The sequence below is a fragment of the Aythya ferina genome (assembly GCF_964211825.1).
Source record: "Aythya ferina genome assembly, chromosome: 10".
Taxonomy (NCBI): domain Eukaryota; kingdom Metazoa; phylum Chordata; class Aves; order Anseriformes; family Anatidae; genus Aythya; species Aythya ferina.
In genome coordinates this window covers 4,444,570-4,455,000 of record NC_140306.1, presented here as the reverse complement: position 1 = coordinate 4,455,000, position 10,431 = coordinate 4,444,570, and the positions used below count along the sequence as shown (strand labels likewise).

Genomic DNA, 10,431 nt, shown 5'->3' with positions numbered 1-10,431 from the left:
CTCGTCCTCTGCTTCTGAGTTACGCCTTAGTAGGAGACAGGTCGGCAAGAAGCGAGAAAAAAACCCGTCTCGCCCAAGAACGTGAACGTTCAAGAGCCTACACGAGAGTCTATCAAAGCCCAGACCTCTCCTTTCTTCACTGAAAAGGGAAAGCCAGGTTTGAAAGCAGCTCTTGCTCTGTAATGGATCATTTTTGTGAAAATCATGACTCCGTAGTTGACAGCCACAAAAATTCCTTAGTTCTCGGAGACAATTTCCTATTGAATAGTTTATTTCCGTAAGCAGAGCATGAAGCAATTTCACTCAACCTGACAAATAAGTAAGGGCAAGGACGCCGCATTTAAAATTCAGAGATAACTAAATAGAAGCAAAATCATATTTAGCCACGATAGGACCTGGAAACAGGTTCCCTTCCACTCTTACGCTGAAGCTAAACAGTCATGATATGATCAAACAAGTTTTCACTTTTGCCTTGTAAATAAAATCAAAGGGCAGCAGTCCTTTTTCTCTGACGTCTGTAGTTAATAAAGACAGAATAAACATTACCTACTCCTGCATCGGGAGGGAGGAGGAGAGAACATTTCTTAATCTCTTTCTAAAGAGGATTAATCTACAGCACATTTCCACCCCAAAACACCAATGAAACGAAACATTTTTCCTGCTGTTTTCTGGAGGGGGTGTTCGAACGTATCAAAGCCTCTCGTGTCAGAGCAGTTCACTCGAGTGTGCCGCAGAGCCCGCAGCCTCCAGGTGCGACGCCGCGCCGAAGGCGGGCAAGGAGAGAGCCACTGCCCTGCAGGAGGAGAACACCAGCTCGCAGCACCTCTCAGGGCCCACACCTCTGAGGGACCCCAAATGCCTCCCAGCCGTGAGTTACATGGGGCTTGCAACAGCTCCGGAGAGCAGGGCAGCGCTGCTGCTCCTGGAGCTCGCAGGGTGCAGAGGATGCGCACCAGAGAGTCTGAACACGTGCACGGGGCTGATGAAGCCAGGCACGTACAGAAGCATTTACTGGTCACGAGTGACCCAGCGAAGGGAACTGGAAAAGCTGCTGGCAGAGCTGGGGAACAGCCCCCATCTCCCTTGCCGTGCCCCCTAGATGTTCTCCCACCTTGGGAAAGGAAACGGGATGGAGAAGCTCTTCTCATCCCTAACACCTGGACCTTACAGGCACACACCAAAAACACGACGCCTTAACCAAAACGGGTTACAGCCCATGCTTGCTTTCCCCTGCAGAACTCTGGTTGCTGGTTTCTTTTTAAAATACATGTTTTTTGAGCACAATATTTTCATGTCTGACTCTAAATAGGCTTTGGCGTTTCTGCCAGGGAACCGGGCACACGACTGCCACCCTGAAGGGCACCAACACCGCCCTTGCTGCGCTCGCCCTTCCTCCAGAGACATTTCTAGCCACACGGGCAGGTCGCGAGGAACCAGTTTGGAGAAATGGACACTTAGCAATCCAGTATTTTCTCCAAGAAGCCAGAAAGAATTACATGGCTATGATGAAAAGACCAGGGAAGAAAAAAAGTGGCCGGGCAAGACCCAGCGAGGGGAAGCGAGGATGAGCGGAGCCTGCAGAAGGGTTTACGCTGCCTTTGAAGAGAAATATTCACGCTGTCAGGTAAACCTGAGAATCTAACCCGTGGGAGGACAGAAGATGCTACCTTGAGGAATCTGGCTATTACAGGATTAACAGCTACAATCCCTCCCTCTGAGGACACTGAATGCCAAACTCTGGCCTCGGGGTTTTAGGTGGTGAGGTTTGTCCAGGCGTGTCGGTAGGAACTCTGCAGCATACAGAGGAGAATACTGTCCAAACCTGTAGCGTCTAAACATAGGTGTTGTTAAAATATTTAATATTTCTTTTGGGAAAAAAAAAAAAATACAGAGCAACATGAAGCCAAAATACGCACATTTCTTTTGGGAGTAAAACGCGCCCCTCCAACACTGTGATTCTCCGGTGTATTTATACCATGTTTAAAAAACATTTGTCAAGCATCTAGAAAACCCAGAAGTTCACTGTCACACAGTTTAATTCCCTATATTCTGTCTACAAGCACATATAGGGCCAGTTTGTTAGGGGGTGGAGGTGTGTGGCAAAGCACAGTCTAGCGAGACATGACTCCAGAACGGTGAACAATAAAAGCAAGCGCAGCATATGTGCTGGACATTTTGTGAAAATAACCCCGCTACCATTTCGACTCCTCTGAGTTTTCCTGTGTGGATGTTGGTAATTCAGTTTCTGCCATGATTCAGTTCGACCGACAATTAGGGTGTTCAAAACCCCTCTAAGTAATATTTACCTGGGAATTTAGATATTCTAGGAAATGTATTTTCACTTCTCAACTATCTTTTTCTGTAGAGCCCAGTAAGCCGAAATCTTGGGATTTTTTCTCTCCTTTTCTTAGGATCAAGGCTTTTCCTCCGTCTAGCTGCTAAGATTCTCCCTGGTTATCAGATCTGAAATGGTTGCAATAATTATATTTCCTATTTTATTACTCGTAATTGCCCCTTTGATCCGAATCCTATGCCATTTAACCACATTTATATGGTCATCCTGCACACGGATTCTAAACACGGAGTCATTTTCCAAGGAAAAACGACAGGAGCTGGGTTTCCCTTTACTGCACACACACGGAATCCCATACATTTGGCACCAATTTAGATTACCATCATCTCATTCTTCCTTTATTTGCTTCATTCAAAAAGCAACGTGAAGCTCTGTAGGAACAACCACTCATTCCCTCATGTTGCCTTCCTTCATCGCATCCACCCAGACCCAACCCCATCTTCCCAAAAGCAGATGCCAGCAAACACAAGGAACATCCCACGGCCAAACGACGGGTCCCTCACTTTGTCCAACACCCCGGCCAGCCCCACCTCAGCACGAAGCCTAGGACACTTTTCCCACGTAGCCCTCTCGTTCCTCCCCAAGTCCACCAATAAATCCTGTTTGGAGAGGAGGCGAGCCTCCATGCCTTGGCGTGCTGCATCCCTGCGGCAGAAGAGCGCAGGACCAGCAGCCACAGCCCTTCCCCTGTGCAAAACCAAAGAGCACGGCCCGGGTCCATATGGTTGTTAATAATGGTAAAGCCCTGACGAACTTCAGAGAACTCGAACAGAGCTGCTTTTGATTTAGGCCACGCACCTGAAAGCAGCATTTGTTTCAGCCAGCTTCCTCAAAGCGATGGTCTCAGGAAACTACATAAGCAGCCCGGCTGAAGAATTTGCAGTTCTCTGGAAAAAGAACATGGTCTTTTGAAAGGCCATCCTCAGGGTAAGCGTTTTATTTGGAGGAGAAGCCAAGGCCAAGCCAAATTCAACACCCCCAGAGCCGGACTCGCACCTGAAGCAGGCCCACGCCACGGGGAAGAGGCAGCTGGGGGCTGTGCCACCCGCCAGCCCTGCTCCAATTCCATCCCCGCATGGTACAGGGATAAAAGAGAGCGTGGTTTATCCCCGAGTCCTTTTACTAACAGCTCTGCTTGATAGACTTCATTCTTCTGCTCGAAGCATGTCTGCTCAATGCGATCTCATCACAGTGCTTTGTCCGCTCAGCCAGTTTAGACAGACATTCACATTCTCCAGTCACAGGAAAAACTGCCGCTGGAAAGAGTTATGTGCAGCCAAAAGAACTGAAGGCTTGTAGATTAAAAACCCCTAGCAGCTACTTGACTCGTACTACTTTATTTTGTGTACACCCAGGACCAGTAGCAACAGGCAGATCCACCCGGCTTTCCAAAACATCACCTTTTGCAGGATGCTCCCCGGCTGAGCCAGCCGAGCTGCTCGGAGGGTCTCTGATGCTGCAAAGGCAAAGAAGCCTCCGTGGACAGCTTTTGGGGGATCTTACCAGAGCTATCTGCCCACCACCTACAGCCATGAGAAGACGCACGAGCCGACAGGAACAGAGAATGGTCACGGTCTGAAACTTGCAGCCAGCTCGGTTCAAGCAGATCAGCAGGGCTAATGGCACGGCACTTGGTAATTTCACAGTGACAAGTTAACTGTTTTCTTTAGCTGTTGGTAAATACAATGGCAAATTCCTCGAGCTTTTTCGCTGGATACCATTAAAAGACTCTACGCTGAGAAGCATTACAGAGATAGAGATCAGAGGTCTATTTTTGTTTCTGTGTCTCGATACCCATGACTTTGATGGGGTAAGTGTATTAGCATATGATAAATTACTCTTTAATCTGGTGTAGTTATAATTCTAGAGAGAGGTTCAGTGGTTTTGCTCTCAACCAGAAGTATTTCTGTGAAGAAACACTTGTTTTGCTGGGAAAGGGTAAGAACAAAGCTGTTTGTAAACAAAGCTGTAAAAGGAGAAGTCCGTCTCCCATGAAGCTCCAACTCCCTGAAATAACTTTCTGCAGAAAGCCACCATCACCCGACGTGAAACATTTCTTTGAAATCAGCAATCCTGACTTACACAGAAACGCTCAGACGGGGCTGCACAGCGCGTCGTTTGAACTGGTATCTCTTTTAATTTCCCACCTGATTGGGTTGAAAAGGTTTGTGGGTTGGAAAGTGTGGAAGGAGAAACTTACTGAAAATTGCAATCCGGGATCAGATTAAAGAGGGAGGATGATACAGGGAAAATCTCCTTCATAAACGAGTTTCTTTATCCAGAATGAATTGACAAGGTCCTGCGAGGGGAGGAAGGATATGTGTTTTGTTAGGACAGAAGAGGGTAGGAAAAACTGTGCCTGAAACCTCCTTTGAAGACGGCTCTTACAACACAGCTTCTATAAGGGCAAAGTATTGAAATCACTTTGAAAGAAATGTTATCTCACAAGAAGATTAACACCGAAGTTCCTGCACAGAGCACTGCATCGTCACATCCACGAAACACTAAAAAGCAGCAAAAGCAATTCTCTTACCCCACCTCTCAGTCCGTCCTACCTTCATCTGTCTGCTTGGGCCAGAAAATCTCTCCAGCACCCAAGACAGAGAGGCTCAATACATCCATCCCTATGGAAGATAAAGTCACAACACCTGCTTTTGCACATCTGTCACATCCCAAAGCAACGCAGACGTTATCTTTAAAGGAAGAGAAAGGCTTGAGCCACAGGACTGTTGCTAAAATTGATCAAGTCAAGAACCATTTTTCATGAGCTCTAGAGACTGGGTTTTGTCTCATGCACTCCTGTAGGAACCCCGCGTTTAGGCAGGCAGCCTCAGATTGCTGTGCACGGACCCCAAGATCTGACACTCCACTCTTGTGTGGTCCACCCAGAAGAACTGGCTGGCATAAACCATGGTCCAAACTCTTGTGCTATGGGAAATGCAAGGGCTCTGGAAAAAGAAGGAGCTGCACTCTGTGCATTCACTTCTCTCCGTGGATGCTCTTCCTTGCCGTGCACAGGACGGGGATGCCAGGAGAGCCCAAACGCTACTCACCAGCACAGCTGCTGGCTGGAGCAGTGGGTTTGGGGGAATGGCTGTCGTGTTTCTGACACAGAAACGGGGGCACAAGGTCAGTGGGGCAGGCTTGGCTGCAGCACAGCCACATCCAGCACGTGCGCATGGCCGGGCTACCACGGAACAACTGCTAGAAGACAAAAGGGCATGTGAGAAATGCACCACGGAGACAAAGAGCAGGCAGGAACCATAAAAAGTGGATGTTGGACAGCTGGTAAACAGGGAACCCTCCCATTTGTTTGCTGTGTACCGTAAAGGGGTGGAGGAGGGAGTGAAGTGCGTGCCTTGGAAATCAACAGTTTTTACACTGCTCACCCAGGAAGTTATTAACTTGCATGTTTGTGGGCAACTGCACAAACTATTTTTGGTCATGGGACCCTGCGTAAGGAAAGGATTGCAAGGTTTTCATAATGATCTTTAGTTAACTTGGTTACCCACACAACAATGGCTTTCTGAGAGGCCAACTGCAGCTGAAAACTTGAGACGGGCTTTACTTCCAGAGGTATTAAACTATGAAAATATCTAACCATAATAGTAAGCAGCTATAAAAAGAGCCCTGTTTATTTCACATGATTTCTTTGTATGCCACAGTGTTATGAGAATACTTCAGTTCAATGACAACATGGTAAATTGGAAAAGATTAACCGTTTAAGTCAGCGCTTGCTCAGCTCGTTTTTGTTTGGTTTTGGCGACTTACTCTGTTGAAACCCAGGCTTTCATTAGCATCATGAGGCCAAAGAACACATGAATGCCAGCGCCTAAAAATTACATTTGAAATTAACCTGATATGAAGTTCAACCCATGTAGCAGCCCCGAAAGAAGAAATTGGTGTGTAAGCAGAATGAAATAATCCCAGACCGCGGATTTTAACATCGCTGCACGCCACATTGGCTACGTGGGCTGCACATCTACCTGTCTCAGAAATACCCCGGCGTCTCCCATCCCTCTAACGCTGCAAATTGCATCCAGAAACTTTCCTGCAACAGTGGAGCATCCCGGAATATCCTACAGGAAAGGTCAAACCCTCTGCGCTGCACGAGGCGGCTCCGGGGGCCGCTTGCCTCGTCCCTGCGAAGCAGCGTCAGGCCTCGGCGCAACGCTCCCGGTCCTGGGGTGGAGCACAAAGAGGGGGAGAAAGAAGATGGCATTTGTTTATCGGGAGACCTGCACCGCTCCGGAGAGAGGACACTTCCACCCTGGTTAATCCCAGCTTCTTAAAGCAACACTCAGTAAGATAATGAATCCTTTAAATGTTACATCTTGTGTCGTGCATTATTGTGGTGCAGCAACTCTCCACATCAAACAGTCATCAGCGCTATTACAAAGTGGGCTTAGAAGAGACTGGCTGAAAAGGCGCTGTGTGAAAAGAAGTGGAAAATTAAAGCTGAAGCAGTCGAAGAAAGGGCTTAATTTACTGGCATGTACAGTATGCAAATGAGATTACTCTCAGCTTAACTGCATCATTTATGTCCATAATAACGGCATCATCATTACAGGGCTCAAATTAAATTACACCATAATTAGCATATCAAAGTGATTGGTTAAAGTTTAAAACAAATACCCAATTTTGTTAATGAACAGCTGTAATTGTCATGTACACTTCAATGAAAACTCCCTAAACAAATATATGTTTTAGAACAGAGAAAGATTTTGAAGCAGACAGGTCTGCAGCTGAGGTAAATTGCCGAAAAAAGAATGACACCGACTATTCTATTAATGTTAATATATGCTCATCGTTTTCAGGTAATAAAACATTCTATCAAAACAAGCCTTCGCTGCGGATTTCTTGCCTCCCTGGCTTCTTCGCCGCCGCATCGGCGAGTGGCAGCGGGGAGCGGCGCTGCCGTGCCCGGGGCTCCCCTGCCCCATGCACGGGGCCAACGCGGAGACCCTGGACCCCAGACCCCAGCCCCAAGACCCCATATCCCGGCCCCACGCAGGCAGGCAGCAGGGAGGGAGGCAGGGCGGGCTGTCTCGCCCAGCCTGTCCGGTGGACCAGGGCTCGGAAAGCCGATGACATGATAACACATTAGGCAGCCTACAATTCAATTTGCTCTAATCTAATCACATCTACGCGGCGGTTTCGGAGGTGGAACTGCACCGGCAAAGTTTTTTGCTGTTCTCGTCTCATTAAAATAAATAGGGAGGTGGGACTAGTGGGTTTGTCACTGTCAGCCTGACAGTCACCGGCGCATTTCCATAGATCAATCACCGCAAATGTATACAGTAAATATACAGTGGGAGCAGTGCTCATGCAGAATGCATTTTAACGCGGGAGCAGGCCCCCTGCGTGGCATTTTCACGGTGTCGGTGCGCAGCAGCACGCTCGGGGCCGCGGAGAACCGTGGCTGCAGCAGGCCAGAGCTGCCAAGTGCCACTCTCGGCGAGCAGCACCATCCCTCCGCGTCCCCCAAAATGTTTAGGCTGCTGTATTCGATCACGCACTGCCCGATATTAGAGAGAGCGGCACGGGGAAGTATATTTTCTGCTAAAATTGGGAATGCACTTTCAATATACTTAACAAGGAAATTGAATGTCTTATTAAATCCGTATTATCAAAACACTGTTCAAAAATTTAAAGAAAGTAGCTTTTCATTTTATTCATCGAGGAATCCATTAAAGCCTAAGCTCTGAAGTAGTATGTAAATTATGTGCCTTTCAAGGTAGAGCTAGGGCAAATTCACTCCATCAACTAATGATGAACCTCATTATGTGCAGGGAGTATTCATAATGAGGAAACAAGCCACCCGCCATTCCATGTTCTAACATAAATCCCTGTAAAATGTGAGTATCTCCACGTCTAATTAAAGGCTACTAATTCCTATCATCCCCTACACGGCCCAAAAAAGCAAAAACTAGAAATGTGTTTTAAAAGACACCCTTTGATTTTAAAAATACACATTTATTTGTGTTTACCACTACTGAGATGCTTTTTTTTTTTTTTTTTTTAAATCATTCCCAGTGTTACAGGATGAAAGTTTGAGAGCACAAAAGTTTATTTACATTATCTGACCTGGCCTTACATTTTAAAAAGCGCTTCTGATTAGCAGAGGTCAGGCTGAATACCTCAAAAGAAAAATAAATAAAAAGGCAAAGAACAGAAATCTACGAGTACACAAGAAATAACATTTTAAGGGGAAAAAAAAAAAAAAAAAAAAAAAAAAAAAAAAAAAAAAAAGGAAAGAAAAGCTTAGCTACCCAGTTCAGCTCTGGAACTGTGACTTCCTTAAAAAAAAAAAATCTAGAGATCCCACAGTCAACTGGGGAAAGCAGGCAGCAGAGTCAGGAAGGGGGAGAGCCAATTAAGCAGCCAAGTATACAACAGGTATTTAAAAGATTTTTTTGAATGATACTCAGTTTAGGAAGAAACTGCCTCCCTGCTTAAATCCTGTAAGAATTAGGGACTGAAGACAATGCTGCGTGACACAGGCTGGATGAAGAGCACTCCTCCACGGACATACCTAGGTCTGATATTTATGCCTACAACCGCGGTGTCCGCTCCTACAATCAGAAATGTATTTCTCATTAAGTTACGTGATACCCATCGTAGCTCTCACCGTGAATTCATTTGCTCTGGCACTGAATTATGAATTTGCTCGCTGTGCTTGCTGGCAAAAGAGTGGACAGGTTTGCTGACTCCTCTGAACGGAAGACAAGCCGGTGTTTTTTTTTTACTGCTTGGTATTAAATATTTTCCTATGTTCTCAAAACAAACCTAGAAACACAGCAAAACCTGCGAGCGTTTCACTTTGCAGGCAAAGAAACCCTCCACTGGAGCTGAATAACTTACGGGCTTTAGAAAAGCGAGAGAAAGGATGACATAAAGGGATGGCTTAAGAAATATGATAACTCCTCGCAGGGCACGAAAGCACTTGGACAGGCGCAGAAAAAGCTACGGTACCTTCGGGCTGTGCCAACCGAAAAGTTGAAATCCTCGCGCAAAACCAGCCCTCCCGCTCCATCCCTACAAGAGCTTACTTAGGGTTCGCACCAACTCCTAGCTGCTAAGCGCGCACGGAAAACCCTAAATAAAAAAAAAAAAATAAAAATAAAAATAAAAAAGCGAAAATTAAATCGGTATTTAGCAGAACAGAACTGAGGGCGCAGCCGGTTTCGGAGGCACTTTTTGTGGGCACAGCAGCAGGAGGGGGCAGCGCGGGGGGGTCCCGGCTGCCTGAAGTTGCCCCGCGCTCCAAGTGCGCTGCGCCCCGCTGCGCCCCGCTCGCCTCCATGGAGCCTCGGCTTGCTTTTTTTTTTTTTTTTTTTCTCTCATTTTCCCCTTTTCTCCCCCCCCCCCTTTTCCTTCTCTCTCCTTTTAGGTCAACCAGTCACGCACCGGGGAAGAGCCAACCCTCCCAAAATAACTCGTCCCTCCCCCGGAGCGCGGAGTTGCACAGCCTACCTTTGTTCTGGCGCTGGCAGATAGCGAGCGGCGCGCTGCGGGGCGGCTGGCACGGAGGGGGGGGGCGGAACAGAAAGCTGGGGAGGGGGACAGCACCGTGGGGACAGCACCGGGGACACGGGGGGGGGGGGGGGGCACAGCCCCGTCCCGCACAGCCCCCCCCGGCCGCTCCGCCCCGCGTCCCGGCGCTGCGCGGCTTCCCCCGCTTGGCAGCGCCCCCCGAAAACCCTTTTATTTTTCCCTTTTTTTTCTCCCCCCCCCTCCAGCCCCCCCCGGGGTACGTACGGCTGCGGGCAGCGCTGGGGGGCCGCGGCTGGCCCTGGGGTTCCGGGCAGCCTTTTGTGGAGTTGCGCCGCTTGGTTCCTTATTGTCTGCGAGCGGCTGCGAGCGGCTCCCCGAGGGGGCCCCTCGGCCCGGCCCGGCCGCTTTGACAGGGAGGTAACCATATTAGGATGTGCAGGGCAAAGTCAACAATAACACACTTGCAGGGACATGGGATTTTTTTTTTTTTTTAATTTTTTTTTTTTTTTCCTTCCCTCAAATCCCCCCCCTCCCGCCCCCAGCTCGTAGCGGCGAGTCCCCCCCCCCCCCCGGTGCAGCTC

The 10,431-nt window shown here is 48.0% G+C and overlaps 1 protein-coding gene across 9 annotated transcripts in view; it reads right to left on the bottom strand.

The window, feature by feature from the left end:
- The window catches only part of FOXP1 (forkhead box P1), a 364,335-nt gene that overhangs the window by 180,203 nt on the left and 173,701 nt on the right, over positions 1–10,431 (bottom strand). The window contains exon 1 of one of the 9 annotated variants that reach the window (XM_084530720.1): positions 10,115–10,226. The exons of the other annotated variants lie outside the window; for them this stretch is intronic. The gene's annotated coding sequence lies outside the window, so the exon portion shown is untranslated. Of the gene's footprint in view, positions 1–10,114; positions 10,227–10,431 lie in introns of those variants that run through there. 9 annotated transcript variants of the gene reach the window in all.